Source organism: Bos mutus, chromosome 16 (genome assembly GCF_027580195.1).
Source record: "Bos mutus isolate GX-2022 chromosome 16, NWIPB_WYAK_1.1, whole genome shotgun sequence".
Taxonomy (NCBI): domain Eukaryota; kingdom Metazoa; phylum Chordata; class Mammalia; order Artiodactyla; family Bovidae; genus Bos; species Bos mutus.
In genome coordinates, this window is record NC_091632.1 from 31,280,977 (window position 1) to 31,305,166 (window position 24,190).

The window sequence follows — 24,190 nt, forward strand, 5'->3', positions numbered from 1 at the left end:
TTAATATGTTGTTGGAGTCTCTTTGCTAGAATTTTTTTTTTAAGGATTTTTGCATCTATGTTCATCAGTGATGTTGGCCTGTAGTTTTCTTTTTTTGTGGCATCTTTGTCAGGTTTTGGTATTAGGGTGATGGTGGAGTTTGGAAGTTTACCTTCCTCTGCAATTTTCTGGAAGAGTTTGAGTAGGATAGCTGTTAGCTGTTCTCTAAATTTTTGGTAGAATTCAGCTGTGAAGCCATCTCATCCTGGGCTTTTGTTTGCTGGAAGATTTCTGATTACAGTTTCAATTTGCGTGCTTGTGATGGGTCTGTTAAGATTTTCCATTTCTTCCTGGTTCAGTTTTGGAAAGTTGTACTTTTCTAAGAATTTGTCTGTTTCTTCCAAGTTGTCCATTTTATTGGCATATAGTTGCTGATAGTAGTCTCTTATGATCCTTTGTATTTCTGTGTTGTCTGTTGTGATCTCTCCATTTTCATTTCTAACTTTGTTGATTTGATTGTTCTCCCTTTGTTTCTTGATGAGTCTGGCTAATGGTTTTTCAATTTTATTTAACTTCTCAAAGAACCAGCTTTTGGCTTTGTTGATTTTTGCTATGGTCTCTTTTGTTTCTTTTGCATTTATTTCTGCCCCAATTTTTAATATTTCTTTCCTTCTACTAATCCTGGGATTCTTCATTTCTTCCTTTTCTAGTAAACTTAGGTGTAGAGTTAGGTTATTTATTTGACATTTTTCTTGTTTCTTGAGGTAAGCCTGTATTGCTATGAACCTTCCCTATTAGCACTGCTTTTACAGTGTCCCATAGGTTTTGGGTTGTTGTGTTTTCATTTTCGTTCATTTCTATGCATATTTTGATCTCCTTTTTGATTTCTTCTGTGATTTGTTGGTTATTCAGAAGTGTGTTGTTCAGCCTCCATATGTTGGAATTTTTAATAGTTTTTCTCCTGTAATTGACATCTAATCTTACTGCATTGTGGTCAGAAAAGATGCTTGGAATGATTTCAATTTTTTTGAATTTACCAAGGCTAGATTTATGGCCTAGGATGTGATCTATCCTGAAGAAGGTTCCATGTGCACTTGAGAAAAAGGTGAAATTCATTGTTTTGGGGTGAAATGTCCTAAAGATATCAATTAGGTCTAACTGGTCTATTGTATCATTTAAAGTTTGTGTTTCCTTGTTAATTTTCTGTTTAGTTGATCTATCCATAGGTGTGAGTGGGGTATTAAAGTCTCCCACTATTATTGTGTTATTATTAATTTCCCCTTTCATACTTGCTGGCATTTGTCTTACATATTGCGGTGCTATGTTGGGTGCATATATATTTATAATTGTTATATCTTCTTCTTGGATTGATCCTTTTCCATTATGTAGTGTCTCTTTTCACAGCCTTTGTTTTAAAGTCTATTTTATCTGATATGAGTATTGCTACTCCTGCTTTCTTTTGGTTTCTGTTTGCATGGAATATCTTTTTCCAGCTCTTCACTTTCAGTCTGCATGTGTCCCTTGTTTTGAGGTGGGTCTCTTGTAGACAACATATATAGGAGTCTTGTTTTTGTATCTATTCAGCCAGTCTTTGTCTTTTGGTTGGGCATTTACCATTTACATTTAAGGTAACTATTGATAAGTATGATCCCGTTGCCATTTACTTTATTGTTTTGGGTTTGAGTTTATACACCCTTTCTGTGTTTCCTGTCTAGAGAAGATCCTTTAGCATTTGTTGGAGAGCTGGTTTGGTGGTGCTGAATTCTCTCAGCTTTTGCTTGTCTGTAAAGCTTTTGATTTCTCCTTCATATTTGAATGAGATACTTGCTGGGTACAGTAGTTTGGGCTATAGGTTATTTTCTTTCATCACTTTAAGTATGTCTTGCTATTCCGTTCTGGCCTGAAGAGAATCTATTGAAAGATCAGCTGTTATCCTTATGGGAATACCCTTGTGTGTTATTTGTTATTTTTCCCTTGATGCTTTTAATATTTGTTCTTTGTATTTGATCTTTGTTAATTTTATTAATATGTGTCTTAGGGTGTTTCATCTTGTGTTTACCCTGTTTGGGACTCTCTGGGTTTCTTGGACTTGGGTGACTATTTCCTTCCCCATTTTAGGGAAGTTTTCAACTATTATCTCCTCAAGTATTTTCTCATGGTCTTTCTTTTTGTCTTCTTCTTCTGGGATTCCTATGATTCTGTTGGGGGGTTTAACATTGTCCAAGAGGTCTCTGAGGGTGTCCTCATTTCTTTTAATTCTTTTTTCTTTTCTCCTCTCTGTTTCATTTATTTCTACTATTCTGTCTTCTACCTCACTAATCCTATCTTCTGCCTGTTAGTCTACTGTTGATTCCCTCCAGAGTGTTTTTTATCTCATTTATTGCATTATTCATTATATATTGACTCTTTTTTATTTCTTCTAGGTCCTTGTTAAACCTTTCTTGCATCTTCTCGATCTTTGTCTCCAGGCTATTTGTCTGTAACTCCATTTTGTTGAAGTTACAGACATCTTGAAGATTTTGGGTCATTTTAACTATCATTTTTCAGAATTCTTTATCAGGTAGATTCCCTATTTCTTCCTCTTTGGTTTGGTTTGGTGGGCATTTATCCTGTTCCTTTACCTACTGGGTATTTCTCTGCCTTTTCATCTTGTTTATATTGCTGTGTTTTGGGTGACCTTTCCATATTCTGGCAGTTTGTGGTTCCTCTTTATTATGGAGGTTCCTCACTGTGAGTGGGGTTGGATGTGTAGCTTGTCAAGGTTTCCTGGTTAGGGAAGCTTGTGTCAGTGTTCTGGTGGGTGGAGCTGGATTTCTTCTCTCTGGAGTGCACTGATGTGTCCAGTAATGAGTTTTGAGATGTCAGTGGGTTTGTTGTGACTTTGGGCAGCCTGTATATTGAAGTTCAGGGCTATGTTCTTGTGTTGCTGGAGAATTTGTGTGGTATGTCTTTCTCTGGAGCTTGTTGGCCCTTGGGTGGTACTTGGTTTCAGTGTAGGTATGGAGGCATTTGATGAGTTCCTATCGATTAATGTTCCCTGGAGTCAGGAGTTCTCTGGTGTTCTCAGGATTTGGATTTAAGCCTCCTGCCTCTGGTTTTCAGTCGTATTCTTACAGTAGCCTCAAGACTTCTCCATCTATACAGTACTGATGTATAGATGATAAAACATCTAGGTTAATGATGTAAAGTTTCTCCACAGTGAGGGACACCTGGAGAGGTACACAGAGTTACAAGGAGAAGAGAAGAGGGAGGAGGGAGATAGAGGTGACCAGGAGGAGAAGGGGGGAATTGAAAGAAGAGAGCAATGTAGCCAGTAATCACTTTCCTATGTGCTCTCCACAGTCTGTACCCCTCAGAGATGTTCACGGAGTTATACAGAGAAGAGAGAGGGAGGAAGGAGAGAGAGGTGGCCAGGAGGATAAAAGGGGGAATCAAAAGAAGCGAGACAGCTCCAGCCAGTAATCAGTTCCCTAAGTGTTCTCCACAGCCCAGAACACACAAAGAGATTCACAGGGTTGGGTAGAGAAGAGAAGGGAGGGAGGAGATAGAGGCAACCTGGTGGCAAAAAGGTGAGTCCAAAGGGGGAGAGAGCAATCCAGCCAGTAATCTTGCTCCCAGGTAAAAATGGGTACTAAAGATTGGATTCTTAAAGGTACAAAATTGATAACAAATACCCAAAAGCAAAGATTAAAAATCTAGAGTAGAGGTTAGATTCTCAAAAATACAATATTAAAAAAAAAAACAAAGTCACAAAAATTATAAAAATATATATATATATATGAAGTTTACTTTAAAAATAGGGTTTTTTTTTGCAAAGTAATAGTAAGTTATAAAAATGAAAATTAAAGGAGTAATAGAGAACTTAAAATTTTTAAAAAAATTAAAAAAATGATAATAGTAAAAATATATCTATTACTTTCTCTGGTGGTGTTGTGGACAGTGTGGGGTCAGTTCATTTTCAGATAGTTTGTTGATCTGGCTTACACTTCTCAAGATCTATAGGCCCATTCCTATGTAGTCGATGCTAACTGCAGGGTTTTAATCTATTGCAACTGTCACTTCCAAAGCAGTTCCCTCTGTTTAGTTTCTGTTTGCTGGCCTCTTCAGTGTCTAATCTCCACCCTGACACAAGAGGGCAGTGGTGGTCACTTTTTTTAGGCTCACTTGTTCAGCTGTGCTGTGGGGAGGGAGGAACACTGCAAACAAATATCACTGGCGTCTGTGGGCTGTGCTCCCAGTCTCTCGGTCACAATGGGTTTGCCCCTGTTCACGGAGTGTGTGCTTTCCCAGTATATATTGCTCAGGCTCTAGGTTGCTCTGCTGGGAACTGTCTGAGGCCAGTCCTGGGTTGAGTGCACTTCCCAGGTCAAAGCTGTTCAGGTTCTCGGGTACTCCACAAAGCCGCAGACTTGATTGAGCCTGCGTTTTGTGCCCTTCCCCAGTCTGAGCAGTTCAGGTGACCAGGTGCTTGGGGAGCTGTGACTTATCGCCTCCCCCATCCCAGCCACTCGGTTTTCTGGGTGTACAACGGGTGCACCTTCTCAGGTGTGCCATGTGTCTCTGGGGAGCTGATCTCTGGCTGCAACCCTCCCGGTGGATGTTGACTGTCCGCAATCACACGGAGTCTTGGTTAACAATGAAGGCTGCTTGCAGTTAGGTAGATGATGCCTCTCTGGGGCCGTGAGTGCCCTCTTCTGGCTCTGGCTGCCCTCACCTGCCTGTCTCCAGCGGGGGATGGGCCGGTCTGCAGCCGGCTAGCTCTGCGCAGTCCTTTGTTCTCCTTTCAAAGACAATGGGCTGCCTTTCTGGGTGCCTGATATCCTCTGCCAGCATTCAGAAGTTGTTTTGTGGAATTTGCTCAGCGTTCAAATGTTCTTTCGATGAATTTGTAGGGGAGAAAGTGGTCTCCCCATCCTATTCTTCTGCCATCTTAGGACCGCCTTCTCAGTCAGGCTTTAAAAAAAATATTTTTTTTGGCAGGAATATCACAGTAGTGATGGTCTTTTCACTGCCTCCAATAGGTGGTGCACAATTCCAGTTTGTTTTATTAATGGTGACATTTGCTTTGATCAGCCTTCCTTATTGTTGAAGTATTCTTTCCCCCTTTATAGTTAGTATTTTGTGGGAGGTATTTTGAGGCTATTTGAATATTCCATCCTGCATCAAATGTTCACCTGTCAGTTTTAGCATCCATTGATTATTCTTGTCTGAATCAATATTATTAAGTTGATTGTCAGATAGTGATTTTCTTATGTAGCTTATTCATTCTACATTCTACATTTATCAGTTGGTATTCTGCTATGAGGAAAAGCTTTCTCTTTTCCTTATAAATCAATCAGTTAACAGATTCATTCATTTATATTGGTGTGACCTCATGGATTCCTATTTTATTTATTGAGTTCTAATCTATTGAGTATATCATGAGAAGCGCTGGGCTGGAAGAAGCACAATCTGGAATCAAGATTGCCAGGAAAAATATCAATAACCTCAGATATGCAGATGTCACCACCCTTATGGCAGAAAGTGAAGAGGAACTCAAAAGCCTCTTGATGAAAGTGAAAGAGGAGAGTGAAAAAGTTGGCTTAAAGCTCAACATTCAGAAAACGAAGATCATGGCATCTGGTCCCATCACTTCATGGGAAATAGATGGGGAAACAGTGGAAACAGTGTCAGACTTTATTTTTCTGGGCTCCAAAATCACTGCAGATGGTGATTGCAGCCATGAAATTAAAAGACACTTACTCCTTGGAAGGAAAGTTATGACCAACCTAGATAGCATATTCAAAAGCAGAGACATTACTTTGCCAACAAAGGTTCGTCTAGTCAAGGCTATGGTTTTTCCAGTAGTCATGTATGGATGTGAGAGTTGGACTGTGAAGAAAGCTGAGCGCCGAAGAATTGATGCTTTTGAACTGTGGTGTTGGAGAAGACTCTTGAAAGTCCCTTGGACTGCAAGGAGATCCAACCAGTCCATTCTAAAGGAGATCAGTCCTGGGTGTTCTTTGGAAGGAATGATGGTAAAGCTGAAACTCCAATACTTTGGCCACCTCATGCAAAGAGTTGACTCATTGGAAAATACCCTGATGCTGGGAGGGATTGGGGGCAGGAGGAGAAGGGGACAACAGAGGATGAGATGGCTGGATGGCATCACCTACTTGATGGACGTGAGTTTGAGTGAACTCCAGGAGATGGTGATGGACAGGAAGGCCTGGCGTGCTGCAATTCATGGGGTCACAAAGAGTCAGACACGACTAAGCAACTGAACTGAACTGAATTTGTTGTCATCAGTATTTATCAAATCTGTTATCACATTGTCCCCAGTTTGACAGTACTTCCTTTGATCCACCCTGCCTAGGCTATGACATCCCACACCAGACTGTGCTAATGTCCTCATCATCCTGCTTGGCCCCACTCCAGGAGATTTCTTCTGCTCTCCTAGCCTTCCAAGAGTCCCTCCTGATCCCCAGTGGCTTCTTAATGGGCCACTGCCACCACCTAGCTTAATGGGCCACTGCCACCACCTAGCACCCTTGCGTAGACATCTGCCCTACTCCACTCAGGCTTCGGCAATCTGCACTGAGCAGTGAGGTCCCTCTCCTCCTGCGCTCCTTCTCAGCTATCCTGCCATCCCTATAGTGACCCTGACTCACAACTAGATTTCCTCCTCACTCTGCTCAGATCCTAATACCTCCCACTGCTGCCACTGTCCCTCCACACAGCTGCCTTCCTTACCCCTTCACCACAGGTGCCCCCCGCCCCCACCTTGGAAGCTCTCCAAAATTACCCTGCAGGACTCCCACACTCTGGAATCCCACCTACCTATCTTGCTCAGCCCCTTCAATTAATGTTTAGACTGAATTATTCAGGAGAGATGGCAGGAAGACAGAGACTGTTGTGGGGCTGACCCATTTATAAGGCACAGTGGACAGATACCCAGGGCCCATGATACTTTTGGGGGCCTACCACATTGTTGTAGTCTTAATTTCATTTAAATTTAGAAGAAGTAATGAAAATAATAATAACCATGAGTATAATGGGCTTCCCAGGTGGGTCTAGTCTTAAAGAACCCACCTGCCAGTACAGGAGTCATAAGAGATGTGGGTTCAGTCCCTGGGTCAGGAAGATGCTCTGGAGAAGGGCATGGCAACCCACTCCAGTATTCTTGCCTGGAGAATCCCAGGGACAGAGGAGCCTGATAGGCTACAGTCCATAGGGTCACAGAGTTGGACAGGACTGAAGTGACTTAGCACACATTGCACACATGAGTATAATAATGAATCCAGTCCAAGTACGTTTGTGTTTATATTAACACAAGGTAAAACTTTTAATATTGTTTTATTGGAGGAAGGGACCCATGAAGACAAAAGTGCCTAGAACCCATGAGAGTTAGTGTGCGCCCCTCCGGTGTCTTAGCTTTGTAGGCCCAGCTCCTTGAAGAGTTTCTGTAACATATGTATTTAGTAATATGGTTGTGAAATTAGTGAATGAGTAAGTGGCCAATCAGTGGAGCTTATATTTCTTGTGTTTCCCGTAACAGAAAAGACAAGAACAGAGTAAATAATATTCGTTAATGGCCTCTTTACTAGAATGCATTTTTTTTTACTCTAATAGTTCAAAGTTATCCATATATTCATCCATTCATTTAAATATTTCCTGAGTACCTACTATATACCAAGGTCCTGTTTCTTTTATGTGTGCCGGGCTGGGACTGAGAAATGTTTGCTTTAGTCTTAGGAAAGCAGAATGTGCCTATAATCCCTGAACTAACCAGCCAGTGTGGGAATGGAACTGGCCCCACTTCCTTCGCAGAGCTCTCTATTTAATGGGGCCCACAGGTTAAAAATATGTTAACATAATCCTCCAGGTCCAATAGTGCATATCTTTGCTCCATGCAGCCTTTTCTATGCCACTGAGATTAACTAACTCTTTTTTTCAGTATGAGTCGATAAGAAATGCACATGTCATCATAACTGGCTTAGTTCCTAATCCTGTTAGTTGCTATTTTTAACTTTATTTTTTCTTTGACCATGCTCTGTGGCTTGTGGGCTCTTAGTTCCCCAACCAGGGATTGAACTCTGGGCCCATAGGCAGTGAAAGTACTGACTCTTAACCACTTGACTTCCCGATAGTACCTGCTTTTTAAACAGTAATAAAATCAAATCCAAGGCTCAGGCTGGGAACTTGGTCTTCTTGGTTAGGTATAATTTGAGACAGATGAGATGTTTGGACCCAGAATTGTTTACCATGTACTATTGAAACTTGAATTTAATGTAGTCTTCACATACCACAGAATATTCTTCTTTTTATTTTTTCAACTACTTAAATATGTAAAAAGCACTCAGTTCACAGGACATATAAAAACAGGCAGTAGGCTGGATAAATTTGGGCTAGTTTGAAAACCACTGACCCAGAACCCTGGAAGGGTTCAGAGAGTTTACCATCTACTGTTTTATTGAGGACATCCTTATTCTAGTCTCACTAATTTAAATATATCAAAAAATATATATATCATAGTTCACAGTGTATAAAGTAAGTTAAATTTTCCTCTGCACTTGGAAAACACAGTAACAACATAAACATGATTGTATAAGTAATGCCTAATATACTTAAAATAATGTAGCACTTTCAAGTACCCTTGAGTACTTTGGCATAAAAGCTTCCATTAGCACTCTTACAATGTTCTAGGTCAGTGGTTTTCAAACTGACCCATGGCCAAATCCTGCCTGCTGCCTGTTTTTGTACAGCCTGTGAACCAATAATTTTTTGTTGTTGTACATATTCAAGTGGTTGAAAAAATAAAATGAAGGATATTCTGTGATAGGTGAAGACTATATTCAATTCAGGTTTTAATATCCATAAATAAAGTTTTATTGGACCTAGCCACACCTGTTTGCTTGCGTATTATCTGTAGCTGGTTTCTAATTATGAAGGCCAAGTTGAATAGTTGTATAGTCCACAAGATGTCTGCCATCTGAAACTTTACAGAAGGGAATCCCACCTCATCCCATTTTTTAAGTGTAAATGCTTTTTTTTAAGAGGTGAAATCATTTGCTGGTTGTTTATTTTTTGGTACAACCAGAAAATAGTGGGATATTGGATACGGGAGGCTTTGATTGTCTTGGGTGTCAGCTTAACATTCCATAGATGGGGGGTAGCTTTTATATCCTGTAACACAAAAGCATACTAAATGGCAGTTTGGAGTCAGTTGTGCATTTAATGTCTTGAACACTTTAAATTACTTCTCTTCCCATATCGTTTTGGTAGAATTATTTCCTACAGCAAACCACTTTTTGATCTTGGCTCTCCTGGTCAGAATTTTGTGCACTATACTATAACATCTTTGGTCGTGGTAGTCCAGTTTTCCTAGTAACTTGGTTAATGTGCTGTGAACGATTGACAGTTTGGGTATGTAGTGTATATGATATTAAATTGTGAATCAGTGGGACTTATGATGTAACAACATATCAATATTTGAAGATATTGGTACTTGATATCCTGTTAAGGAAAGTTTGCTCCAAATTTTAAGCTGGAAAGTCACTGGAATAACTGTTAAGAATCACAACTACATGATATTTTAGATTTCTGGTACATATGTGAAGAATTGTGTACAAATTGAAATGTCTGTGTAGTGATCCTCAAAACAACCAATAAAATCTCAGTTATAAAAAAAAAAAAAAAAGAGTTTGCCTCTTTCTGTTCTAGGTATTTGGGATACATCAGTGAACAAAATAAAGATCTTTGTATAAGTGGAGGACATCGCTGCTGGTTGACCCAAGAGCTAGACCTCGACAATTGAAAGCGCCTTACTTCCTGCCCTGTACTTGGAATATTTTGGGTTGACCAAAAAGCTTGTTTAGGTTTTTGTAACATTTTACAGAAAAATCTGAACAAACTTTTTGGCCACCCCAATATGTTCTACCCACACCATCCCATAGTTAAGGCCATTTCAAAGATGAAGCCTTAAAAATGTAAGGTTTTTTAAGACCATCTGTCTGAATTGTGTATGTGGCTGAACCCCATTAAACCTCTATGTAAACTTTGAAAGTTCTGGTACTGAGTTGACATTGGGTTAGAATTCCTTATCACCTGACTCGCATAAGCACCTGCTCAGACTGGTATACTGTAGAGTGGTGTTATTGGTTATAAGGAATTAATGTTAGCTCAGCATTTGTGGCCAACATTCCCCAAAGATTTGGGGGTATTTTTCAGGTAAATGGCTTGCAGCCCACTTGAGCAAAGTCATGAAATTGAAAGGTTTTGATACTAGAGTATTCTGGCTTATATAAAGTATTTGTTTGTAAAATTCATATTTTTCTGTCTTTGTAATAAGAGTCACTCAAAACTCTAAATTTTATCCTTGGAAACCCCATGGTCTATATGTCAGAGTTAGGCATCTCTGAGCATCAGGCCACTGATTACTATATCAGATCAGATCAGCCGCTCAGTCGTGTCCGACTCTTTGCAACCCCACGAATCACAGCACGCCAGGCCTCCCTGTCCATCACCAACTCCCGGAGTTCACTCAGACTCACGTCCATCGAGTCAGTGATGCCATCCAGCCATCTCGTCCTCTGTTGTCCCCTTCTCCTCTTGCCCCAATCCCTCCCAGCATCAGAGTCTTTTCCAATGAGTCAACTCTTCGCATGAGGTGGCCAAAGTACTGGAGTTTCAGCTTTAGCATCATTCCTTCCAAAGAAATCCCAGGGCTGATCTCCTTCAGAATGGTCTGGTTGGATCTCCTTGCAGTCCAAGGGACTCTCAGGAGTCTTCTCCAACACCACAGTTCAAAAGCATCAATTCTTCGGTGCTCAGCCTTCTTCATAGTCCAACTCTCACATCCATACATGACCACAGGAAAAACCATAGCCTTGACTAGACGGACCTTTGTTGGCAAAGTAATGTCTCTGCTTTTGAATATGCTATCTAGGTTGGTCATAATTTTCCTTCCAAGGAGTAAGCGTCTTTTAATTTCATGGCTGCAATCACCATCTGCAGTGATTTTGGAGCCCAGAAAAATAAAGTCTGACACTGTTTCCACTGTTTCCCCATCTATTTCCCATGAAGTGGTGGGACTGGATGCCATGATCTTCATTTTCTGAATGTTGAGCTTTAAGCCAACTTTTTCACTCTCCACTTTCACTTTCATCAAGAGGCTTTTTAGTTCCTCTTCACTTTCTGCCATATGGTAATTGATAATCATCCTCACTTTATTTAGGGGTTGGTTTAGACATTCCAGCTGGGTCACTAGGATGGAATGGGTTAGACTGAGGTAGAACAAGGAGGAGAAGCTGTCAGAATTGTAGGGAGAGGGAGATAAAACTTGGCTTTCTAGTGTGGTGGGAAGGGAAAAGATGAACTACCAGTTCAAGTTCAAGAATGAACAAGGTCGTAGTAGATTTATGAGAAGTAATTCTCAGGATATAGATCTGAGATGGTATAGGAGATTTTTTTTTTTTTTTGCTTTCTAAGGAAGATGGAAAAATGGGAAAGCCTTAGATATGTTGAACATCTAGATGAATTTTTATATTCATGCTCAGAGATGCTCAGAGATGTAATCTGGAGTGGACTGGAGGGAGGGAGGGAGAGAGGAGGCACAGGAGAAAGAGAGAGAGAAAATGAGGGAGGGAGAAAAAGCTGAGGCTGGGGATATGTAAACAAGGAGGGAGAAAAAGTGGCCTGTAAAACCAGGTGCTGTGCAAGGGAAGGCTAGAGGAAGAAGCCTCTGATGGCCAGACTGCCTGGAAGGCTGAGAAGAGAAATGTTGGATATAGATTTTTGACATTGGCTGTGATTATGTACTCTTTAGTAGTCAAGGGAAGAGGAAAACATGACTAATTCTACAATTTACAGTTTTTCATAAGAGAGGAATATGTAAATTAGGTTGATAATAATAACTTTGACAAGGGAGTCTGCCTTTCCATTGTCTTACAGAGTTGGAGAAATATGGTGATTTGTATATGAGAAGAGAAATAATTTGGAGGATAAATTTGGTTTTGTCTTTAGGTGACTTAACCTTGATCAGTAAAGTGTGATGAAGACTTCTGTTTCTAGCAGTATGGTGGACTAGAGTATCTGGTACCTTTTCCAATGCAAAAAAAAAATCTAGAAATGCTGGACAAACTACAACAGGCATTCTTTTCAATGCATACTTACAAGAATTTGCAAGAAAAGAGGGGCAATTCCCAGGGCCAAAACTCAAGGGTAAAATGTAAACTAGAAAGGGTTTGTAGGTCTCAGTAACCCATGTGCTTAGTTTTTGATGGCCTTACAAGATCAGGAGACATGGCCTTATGTCTCCTAGAGATGACATTGAGATCTTTGTGCACAAAGCAGATACCTGCAGTGGCAGCAACAGTGAACAGGTGGACTAGAAAATAACTTTTTTCGTCCAGTACCAACTGAAAAAAAGTGTTTCATGATGAATGGTACATACAGGATTATTCTTACATGGTTTAGGGGTTCAAATTTATGTTTCCCACATACTTTAGTAAAAATCAAACCAATAAATTACCATAAAAGTGAATCCTTTGATACCTGGTAGAAGCAAATTGCTAAATTTGTCTGGAAGGACATACCCTCAATCCATGTCCTGCAAGACAAATCACAGGAGTTAATTCCCAGGAACTTTAGATACCAGAATTATTCAAATTTCTAAAGTAAACATGTGCAATTGAGTAAATAAACCAATGAGAGAATAAAAATATAAAAGAGAAACAGGGCCTTACAAACAGAAGAGATTAGCCATTTGAAAAAAAATCAAATAGAGTTTTCTGAACAATATAGAGTAATTGATAGTAAACTCATTGGAGAGAAATCAGCTGATAGACTTATGGGAGTTCTCTTATAATAGCACAAGGAGCTATATTCAATATCCTGTGATAAACCATAATGGAAAAAATGTAAAAATGGATGTATGTATTTATATAACTGAATCACTTTGCTGGGCAGCAGAAATTAACACAATATTGTAAATCAACTATAATAAAAAATCTCAATGGAAGGGTTAAATTTCAGATTATATGCAGATTAAGGAAAAAATAGAAACTTTAAGTTAGAAATAATTAAGAATGTACCAGAGACAGTTAAAGAAGGATATTTTCTTTGGCTAGATTTCATATATGTCTTTGGGTTACATTCTGGTTATGTTGGCATTGTTACTACACCCCTGAAGAGAAGAAAGTGACTTAGTGTTCTAATTATTTAGAACTGTCTCATCGCTTCTCGGCCTTTTGGCTAAGATCAAGTGTAGAACTGTCTTACCAGCTCAAAGATAAGGTGATATTAAAAATATTACAAATGGAAATTTTCTTATAATCATAGATATGATATACATTTTTCTCACCCTGTCATTGGCAGATGGGCATCCAAAGAAAAGTGTGTGTGGCTTTGAAAGACTCAGTAATTTCTGGAAGAGTAGACACACAATGTGTTTCCAAGGACATGGAGAAGGAAGAGTTGAAAAGTGTTACGAAATGATGGTAACTACTTTTCCTCATTTCAGAATTCTCGGTCAGTGTGCATAATAAACTGCTGTTTATAAAAAGAAAAAAATACATGATACATTTACTTACATACACATGTAACACATAGGAAACTATCAAGAGGGGTTGCCTCTGGTCAGGGAAAATGGTGACTGGAGGAATAAATAGGTAAGGGGAAGAGACTTATTTGTATGTGTATATTAGTGATCCCCAAACTTTTTAGTTTGGGACTCCTTTAATATTTTGAAATTACTAAAGTTACCAAAGAGTTTTTGTTTATTTGAGCAATACATTTATTGAAGAGATTATCCTTTCCCCATTGTATATTCTTGGTTCCATTGTTGTATTAGTTGGCTATATATGGGTGAGTTTATATCTGGGGTCTCTATTCAGTTCCATCATTTCAGTGTGTCTGCTTTTATGCCAGTACCATGCTGTTTTGATTACTGTCAACAGAAAACCAGCAAGGGAATATGGACCTTAAACAACATATAGAAAAATTTCTAATATTTTCTATATTAGAAAATATAGACTTAACAGACCTATGCAGAACATTCTGTTCAAAAGCAACAGAATACACATTCTTAAGCACACATGGAATGTATTTCAGGGTAGATCATATGTTAAGCTATAAAACAAGCTGTACTAGATTTAAGGTGATTGACTCATATAATTATCTTTTCCAACCACAATGGTATGAAACCAGAAAATAATTACAAGAAGAAAAACGGAAAATTCACAGATATGTAGAGATTAAACAACATACTACTGAACAACTAAAGAGTCAAAGGAGAAATCAAAAGGGAAATTAAAAAGTACCTTGAAAAAATGGAAACACAACATACCAAAAATTATGGAATGCAGCAAAAGCAATTCTAAAGGGAAATTCAGAGTGATAAATTTTTTATTAAGAAATTTGAATGATCTCAAATAAACAAGTTTTACACCTCAAGGAACTATAGAAAGAAGAAATGAACCCTAAAGTTGGTAGAAGGAAGGAAATTGTAAAGATCAAAGTGAAGTTGCTCAGTCATGTCTAACTCTTTGTGACCCCATGGACTGTAGCCCCCCAGGCTCCTCCATCCATGGAATTTTCTAGGCAAGAGTACTGGAATGGGTTTCCATTTCCTTCTCCAGGGGATCCTCCTGACCCAGGGACTGAATCTGGGTGTCCTGCATCACAGGCAGATGCTTTACCTTCTGAGCCACCTGGGAATCCCTAATAAATGAAATAGGGACTAGAAAAGAGCAATGAAATGAAGAACAATTAAAAAAAACACCCCCAATATACAAACCTTTAGCTAAGAAAACAAAGTATATAAACTGTCACCAAAATAAGAGAGGACTCAAATAAAATCAGAATTGAAAGAGGAGATGTTCCAATAGGTACTATAGAAATACAAAAAATTATGAGACTACATAGACTGGTTCCAAATAGGAAAAGGAGTACATCAAGGCTGTATATTGTCACCCTGCTTATTTAACTTATATGCAGAGTACATCATGAGAAATGCTGGGCTGGAAGAAGCACAAGCTGGAATCAAGATTGCCGGGAGAAATATCAATAATCTCAGATATGTAGATGACACCACCCTTATGGCAGAAAGTGAAGAGGAACTAAAAAGCCTCTTGATGAAAGTGAAAGTGGAGAGTGAAAAAGTTGGCTTAAAGCTCAACATTCAGAAAAAGAAGATCATGGCATCCAGTCCCATCACTTCATGGGAAGTAGATGGGGAAACAGTGGAAACAGTGTCAGACTTTATTTTTCTGGGTTCCAAAATCACTGCAGATGGTGATTGCAGCCATGGAATTAAAAGTCGCTTACTCCTTGGAAGGAAAGTTATGTCCAACCTAGATAGCATTTTCAAAAGCAGAAACATTACTTTGCCAACAAAGATTCATCTAGTCAAGGCTATGGTTTTTCCTGTGGTCATGTATGGATGTGAGAGTTGGACTGTGAAGAAGGCTGAGCACTGAAGAATTGATGCTTTTGAACTGTGGTGTTGGAGAAGACTCTTGAGAGTCCCTTGGACTGCAAGGAGATCCAACCAGACCATTCTGAAGGAGATCAGCCCTGGGATTTCTTTGGAAGGAATGATGCTAAAGCTGAAACTCCAGTACTTTGGCCACCTCATGTGAAGAGTTGACTCATTGGAAAAGACTCTGATGCTGGGAGGGATTGGGGGCAGGAGGAGAAGGGTACAACAGAGGATGAGATGGCTGGATGGCATCACTGACTCGATGGATATGAGTCTGAGTGAACTCCGGGAGTTGGTGATGGACAGGGAAGCCTGGCGTGCTGCGATTCATGGGGTTGCAAAGAGTCAGACACGACTGAGCGACTGAACTGAACTGAACTGATGACCAATTGTGTGCCAATAAATTGGACAACCTAGAAGAAATAGATAAATTCCTAGTAACATACAATTTTCCAAGACTGAATCATGAAGAAATAGAAAATTTGAACAGACTAATAATGAATAAGGAAATGGACTCAGTAATCATGAGCCTCCTGACAAAGAAAAGACTAGATGCCTTCACACTCGAGGATGCCCAGCTCAAGGTGAGTGACCACACCATTGTTGTTATCTGTGTCATTGAGACCTTTTTTGTATAGTTCTTCTGTGTATTCTTGCCATCTCTTCTGCTTATGTTAGGTCCTTATTGTTTCTGTCCTTTATCATGCCCATCCTTGCATGAATGTTCCCTTGATATCTCCAGTTTTCTTGAAGATATCTCTAGTCTTTCCTATTCTATTGTTTTCCTCTATTTCTTTGCATTGTTCATTTAAGAAGGCCTTTTTATCTATCCTTGCTATTCGCTGAAACTCTGCATTCAGTTGAATATATCTTTCCCATTCTCCCTTGCCTTTTTTCTCTCTTCTTTCCTCAGCTATTTGTAAAGCCTCCTCAGACAACCACTTTGTCTTCTTGCATTTCTTTTTCTTTGGGATGGTTTTGGCTACTGTCTCCTATACAATGTAATGAAGTTTGCCCGTAGTTCTTCAGGCGCTCTGTCTACCAGAGCTAATCCTTTAAATCTCTTGATTACCTCCACTGTAGAATCACAAAGAGTTTAATTTAGGTCATACCTGAATGGCCTAGTGGTTTTTCCTACTTTCTTCAACTTAAGCCTGAATTTTGCAATAAGGAACTCATGATCTGATCCACAGTCAGCTCCAGGTCTAGGATCCTTTGGACTGCAAGAAGATCAAACCAGTCAATCCTAAAGGAAATCAACCCTGAATATTCATTGGAAGAACGGTTGCTAAAGCTGAAGCTCCAATAATTTGGCCACCTGATGTGAAGAGCCAACTCATTGAAAAAGACCCAGGTGATGGGAAAGATTGAAGGCAAAAGGATAAAAGGGGTAGTGAAGGAATGTTAGATAGCATCACTGACTCAATGGACATGAACCTGAGCAAACTCCAGGAGTTAGTGGAGGACAGAGGAGCCTGGAATGCTATGGTCCATGGGATTAAAATAATTGTAAATGACTTAGCCACTGAACAACAACAACAAATGACTTCAGTGGTGAATTCTACCAAACATTTAAAGAATTAATATCAATTCTCAAACTCTTCTGAAAAATTGAAGAGCATAGAATACTTTCAAACATTTTACAAGACAAGGATTACCTGGTTACCAAAACCAGCCAAAAACACCATGAGAAGACAAAATTGTAGCTCAGTATCTCTGATGAACATAAATGCTAAATACTCAACAAAATATTTAGCAAATAAAATTCAATAATACATTAAAAGGATCATATAGCATGATCAAATGGAATTTATTCCAGGTATACAAGGATAACTCACCAACTGTGAATCAATCAATATGATAAACCACATTAACAAAATAAAGGATAAAATATGATCATCTCAAGATATAGAAAAAATATTTGACAAAATCAGCATCCAGTTATGATAAAACTTTTAAGTGTGGGTATAGAGGGAACATATCTCAACATAATAAAGCCATATATGAAAAGTCCATAGTTCCTTTAAGCTTGGGAACAAGACAAGGATATTGACTCTTACTGCTTTTATTCAACATAGTATTGGTAGTCCTAGGAAGGGCAATTAGGCAAAAATAAATAAACAGAAGGCATCAATCAGAAAAGAAGAAATAAAACAGTAAATATTTGCAAATGACATATTATAGATAGAAAACACTAAGGACTTCACCAAAAAATTATCAGAACTAATAACAAATTCACTAAAATTGCAGAATATAAAATCAATTTACAAAAGTCTGCTGCATTTCTATTCAGTAAAATGAACTATCAGAGAAATTAAGAAATCAATTTCATTTACAAATACAGCCAAAAATTTAAAAATTTAGGAATAAATTGAAAGATCTGTATAGAGAAAAGTATAAGATATTGATGAAAGGAATCAAAGAAAATACAAATGAAAGATATTTCATGCTTATGGGTTAGAAAAGTAATAGTGTTAAAATATCTGAAGTACTATAGATTAAATTCAATCCCTATAAAATACCCAATAATATTTTTCACAAAAATAGAATTAACAATCCTAAAATTTGTATAGAACCACAGAAAACCCCAAATAGCTGAAGAAAGCGTGTGAAAGAAGAACAAAACAGGGGACAACAGGATTCCTAATTTCAAACTGTATTACAAAACTGGTAATCCAAACAGCATTGTATTGGCATAAAAACAAACACAAAGATCATTGTTAGAAATCCCAGGCAGATATACATGTCAGACAGATAGAAATTCAGATATATATATATATATCAATTAATTTATGACAAAGGAGCAAAGAATACAATGGGGAAATGATAGTCTCATATATATGTATGACTATACATATATAAAATGGAATATTACTCAGCCAAAAAAGGAAGGAGATTTTGCCATTTGTATGGTCTCACTTATTTGTAGAATAAACCTCCCACACCCACCTACACCTGCCCCCGGCGCAACGCTCAGACTCATAGATACAGAGAATATAGATTGGTGGTTTCCAGATGTAGGGTGGTGGTAGGTGAAATGGATGAAGGTGGTAAAAGGTACAAACTTCTGTTTATTAAATAAATAAGTTTTGGAGATGTAAAGTACCTGATGGTGACTATAGTTAATAAATACTGTATTGTATATTTGAAAATTCCTAGAGAATATATCTTAAAAGTTCTCATCACAAGAAAAAATGTGTAAGTATTCTTGGTGATAGATGTTAACTAGACTTATTGTGGTGATCACTTCACAATATATACAAATATTGAATCATTTATGTTGTGCCCTTGAAACTTATTATATGTCAATTACATATTAATAAAAAATAAGAAAGCAAATTCTAAAAAAGAAAAAAAGAGTAGCTGGCTAGAAAACAGGAAAATGTAGGAAAATAGTATTATAGAAACATATAATTAATAAAAAGTTATTTTCTGGATTATGTCATTGTATTTTTTGGCCTTCTTTTACTTTTTTTAAAGTAATTGCTCTTATTTTTCTTAATAAATATTCACTTTTTACCTGATTTTATAGTCATATTTTAAAAATTCTTTTTCTTAAATGAGACCTCTCCTGTATAAGCTTTGGGCCCCACGTAACCTGATTCCAGCCTTGCCTGTTTGGTATAGAATGTGGATCTCCTGGAAAAACTAGTGATATGATTAGTGATGCAGTATTCCCATTTCCCTACATTTTTTTTTTCAATTTTTAAAATAAATATATATAATTTATTGAAGTACAATTGAAATGTTTCAGGTACACAGCAAGATGATTGTTATAAAAATACACATATATTATTTTTTGAAGTTATTTTCCATCATAAGTTCTTATAAGATATTGACTATAGATATCCCTTATAAGATATTCCCTATGCTATGCAGTAAACCTTGTTGCATATCTATTTTTTAATTAGAAATCTAGCATTCTATTCATACTAGATCAAACAAGTGGAGTCAAAATGTCATAATTTTTTTTAATTAGGCAAAAACTTATAAATTTTGTAAAAAGATATATATATTATACATATTTTTATATATGTATACAAAAGCTTTTCTACTACACTTGATAAAGGCTTAAAAGAACATCAAAAAAAGAGAAGAGATGGAAAAATTGGAGAACATAAAAAATTAAGCACTGCATATGAAATAAAGTGAAACAAACTAGATAAAAGTAAAAGGTCATCATATAGTCTAGTTTTTAAACATAACAGCTCATTAGAAACATATCTGGAGCACTGGGGAGAAAAGCAATACCTGAGCATTTGTATTTTTCAAAAAATTTCAAGATAATTCTGATACGCATCTGGATTTTAAAAAGTGATTACAGGTTTTTCTATTAGATCCTAGTTTTGGTGATAATGGGCTTCCCTGATAGCTCCTAGAAGCTATATACCTGCATAACTTATCTCCTCAAAGCTAAGAGAGGCAGTGCACTAAGTCGTGTCCGACTCTTGCGACCCCATGGACTGTAGCCTGCCAGGCTCCTCTGTCTATGGGATTCTCCAGGCAAGAATACTGGAGTGGGTTGCCATTTCCTTCTCCAGGGGATCTTCTGACCCAGGAATCGAACCCAGGTCTCCAGCATTGCAGGCAGATTCTTTACCGATTGGGGTTGGCGAGGGGGGTGTAAGAACAAGAAAGCAAATAGAACAGGGTGGACAAAGAGTGGAATGATTAAGATTAATGGGGGCTCTAACTGGATCCATTTTGTCATGGCTCCCTGGCCCTCGCAGGCTCTCAACAATCACATGAGATTTTAGGAATGCACCACACAGAATTGATTAGTGAAAGGATATACCACATAGAACTGATTTGTTAAATATCACCCCTCCCTTACCCTCTGCCTCCAACATAGTCCCTAGAGTACTACAGGCAGGGAAGACCTAAACTATTGGGAGGAATCCCTAACACTTTTCCAGAGTAGAATTCGATTAAGTCCAAAAAGGGTCCTTCTTTTAAGGGCTTTGGGAAACTAGACACTGCAATTTTATTAGTATTGGTGACATTTGTTTGGAGCAAATTCAGCTCCAGGAGCTGCACGGTTGAAGGCAGGAGGGGTTCCACCAATTGCCCCAATTCTTTCCATTGTAGCAGCTTGGCCAAAGCGTTCAGTTGTTGGTGGGGTCAATCCCAAGGTTCCATCTGGCATCATAGTGGCTGGTCCTGGAGGACCTGGAGTACCAGCTGGCACAGGAGCAGGGGACATGGCGCCTCTGTTGTTTATGCCCATAGCACCTCCCATCGCCATCTGACCCATCCGTATCTCTTGCTTTCTCGCATCAGGGAAGGTTCCCTTGAATCCTTCCTGCTGTCGTCGCATCATTTCTTCTTCAAAGCTAAGCATTGTGCCTTAAAATATTTTTCCTGTGTCACTTAAGTTGACGGATTAATATAGATTCAACCTTGTAAGATGTATATCTTTTCCTTTCCAGACACAAAACCACTTATCTATAGGAAGCAGAAAGTCGGGGGCAAGGGGAGCAAAGCTTTCACATTGCACTAATGCAGCAGTATTCAAATACAGTGTGATTGTGTTTTTTTCTGGACAAATCTCTAGTAGCTCAGCTGGTAAAGAATCTGTCTGGAATGTAGGAGACCCTAGTTCAATTCCTGGGTGGGGAAGATCCACTGGAGAAGGATTTGGCTACACACTCCTGTATTGGGCTTCCTTGGTGGCTCAGCTGGTAAAGAATCTGCCTGCAATGTGGGAGACCAGGGTTCGATCCCTGGGTTGGGAAGATTCCCTGGAGAAGGGAAAGGCTACCCACTCAAATATTCTGGCCTGGAGAATTCCATTGACTGTATTGTCCATGGGGTCACAAAGAGAAGGGTTTGGCTACCCACTCCAGTATTCTTCAGCTTCCCTGGTGGCTCAGCCAGTAAAGAATCTGCCTGCAACGTGGGAGACCTGGATTAGGAAGATCCCCTGGAGAAGGGGACACGACTGAGCACCTTTCACTTTTAATTTCACTTTCGCTTTTGACTCTCAGTTCAGTTCAGATTGCATACTCAGTTCAATCACTCAGTCATGTCTGACTTTTTGCAACCCCATGGACTGCAGCATGCCAGGCTTCTCTGTCCGTCACCAACTCCTGGAGTTTACTCAAACTCATGATCATTGAGTCAGTGATGCCATCCAACCATCTCATCCTCTGTCATCCCCTTCTCCTCCCTCCTTCAATCTTTCCCAGCATCAGGGTCTTTTCAAATGAGTCAGCTCTTCGCATCAGGTGGCCAAAGTATTAGAGTTTTAGCTTCAACATCAGTCCTTCCAGTGAATATTCAGGACTGATTTCCTTTAAGATGGCCTGGTTGGATCTCCTTGCAGTCCAAGGGACTCTCAAGAGTCTTCTCCAACACCACAGTTCAAAAGCATCAATTCTTCGGTGCTCAGCTTTCTTTATAGTCCAACTCTCATATCCATGCATGACCACTGGAAAAACCATAGCCTCGACTAGACAGACCTTTGCTGGCAAAGTAATGTCTCTGCTTTTGAAAATGCTATCTAGGTTGGTCATAACTTTCCTTCCAAGGAGTAAGCGTCTTTTAATTTCATGGCTGCAGTTACCATCTGCAGTGATTTTGGAGCCCCCCAAAATAAAGTCTGCTACTGTTTCCCCATCTATTTGCCATGAAGTAATGAAGAAGGCTGAGCACCGAAGAATTGATGCTTTTGAACTGTGGTGTTGGAGAAGACTCTTGAGAGTCCCTTGGACTGCAAGGAGATCCAACCAGTCCATTCTGAAGGAGATCAGCCCTGGGATTTCTTTGGAAGGAATGATGCTAAAGCTGAAACTCCAGTACTTTGGCCACCTCATGCGAAGAGTTGACTCATTGGAAAATACTGATGCCGGGAGGGATTGGGGGCAGGAGGAGAAGGGGACGACAGAGGATGAGATGGCTGGATGGCATCACTGACTCGATGGGTGTGAGTTTGAGTGAACTCCGGGAGTGGGTGATGGACAGGGAGGCCTGGCGTGCTGTGATTCATGGGGTCGCAAAGAGTCGGACACGACTGAGTGACTGAAGTGAACTGAACTGGACTGAATGGGACCAGATGCCATGATCTTAGTTTTCTGAATGTTGAGCTTTAAGCCAACTTTTTCACTCTCCTCTTTCACTTTCATCAAGAGGCTCTTTAGTTCTTTTTCACTTTCTACCCTAAGGGTGGTGTCATCTGCATATCTGAGGTTATTGATATTTCTCCTGACAATATTGATTCCAGTTTGTGCTTCATCTAGCCCAGCGTTTCTCATGATGTACTCTGCATATAAGTTAAATAAGCAGGGTGACAATATACAGCCTTGACATACTCCTTTTTCTATTTGGAACCAGTCTGTTGTTCCATGTCCAGTTCTAACTGTTGCTTCCTGACCTGCATACAGATTTGTCAAGAGGCTGACAAAAAACAAAACCCTGGTTTTGTTTTGCTGTAGGCACATTTTTCTTTGTTCTCATTTAATGATCATTAGAAAGAGTCACTGGATTAACTGAGACTGCCTCTATATGACTTTTTGAATCAAAGGGCTCCAGATTAGTTTCTCTCTCTTTAAAAGTACATTGAAAAAAGTACTTGCAGCCATAAAAAGCAGAAATGTTCCAAGGAGAGAGACTGAACCAACTCTTTGAAGGGCTATCTCTATTTCTATATGTGGCTTTGTCAATAATTCAGTGGCAGTGATCCTGATGAAGTCCTAAGTGAACATTGACAGTTTGTATTAAAGCTTTCAAAATTTATTTTAGTTTTGTGAGTTAGCTAAATTTAAAAAGTAATTTTAAATTACTAATTTAAAAGTACATACTCTCTTCCCTGCCATTTTCTAATAATACATTTGATCTCTAGATGTTGAAGTTAGAAATAATTTTCTCTAGGAAATAAAACTAACAGTGTGCATTACAACATGAAAAACACACAAGTATAAAAGTGAGGCTGATAGAAATTTTAAATCTCTGCCAGACATGAACTTTGGACTAAAAGAGAAGGAAGCCAAATGATATTGTTGAAGCACCTAATATTCTAAGTTATCATTGTAGATGTTTTCCCTTATATTATCTCATTATATTTTTTAACCTTAAAAAGTAGGTTTTATTCTCTCTCTCTCTCTCTCTCCGTGTTTCTCTCTTTACAAATAAAGAAAGCCAGGTTTACAGAATTGAGATAGTTTTCTCAGGGTCCCAGATATCTAGATGCAAAGCTGGAATACAGGACCCCTTGACTTAGAAGCTCTTGCACTTTTCTCCAATGTCTGCTTATGTCAGGGGGATAGAACTATTACATTCTTAGCTATTGTTACAGAATATGTGGAGCAGTAATTTAAAATGTAAAGTTGTAACATACAGTTTACATTGGAAGCAAAAAGCTGTGAAATGTCTTGTGTCTTACATTCTGTGTATTTATGCAACTGATTAGTCTGTTATTGACTTCTCTCCAGCCAGTTTGCATCTGTAATCCACAAAGATCTGAGCAGCTGCCCCCTCAGTCTCTCTGTATTATCACAGTTTGGTTTAAATAAACTAGATAGTAACAATGAAAAAGTCCTGCATGTTCAGCTATACAATAGTACCATCAAATATTACTTCAGTACAGTAGTACTATAGCCTTGCTTTGTATAGTCTTTGTATAGTCTTATACCTATATATGGAGAAGGCAATGGCACCCCACTTCAGTACTCTCGCCTGGAAAATCCCATGGACGGAGGAGCCTGGTGGGCTGCAGTCCATGGGGTCGCTGAGTCGGACATGACTGAGCAACTT

The 24,190-nt window shown here is 38.9% G+C and overlaps 1 protein-coding gene and 1 pseudogene across 10 annotated transcripts in view; both read left to right on the forward strand.

The window, feature by feature from the left end:
* The window catches only part of AADACL3 (arylacetamide deacetylase like 3), a 155,614-nt gene that overhangs the window by 92,335 nt on the left and 39,089 nt on the right, over window positions 1–24,190 (forward strand). The window contains exon 2 of one of the 10 annotated variants that reach the window (XM_070384928.1): window positions 13,336–13,457. The exons of the other annotated variants lie outside the window; for them this stretch is intronic. The gene's annotated coding sequence lies outside the window, so the exon portion shown is untranslated. The remainder of the gene's footprint in view (window positions 1–13,335; window positions 13,458–24,190) is intronic. 10 annotated transcript variants of the gene reach the window in all.
* LOC138991313 (U2 spliceosomal RNA) lies at window positions 13,193–13,326 on the forward strand (annotated as a pseudogene).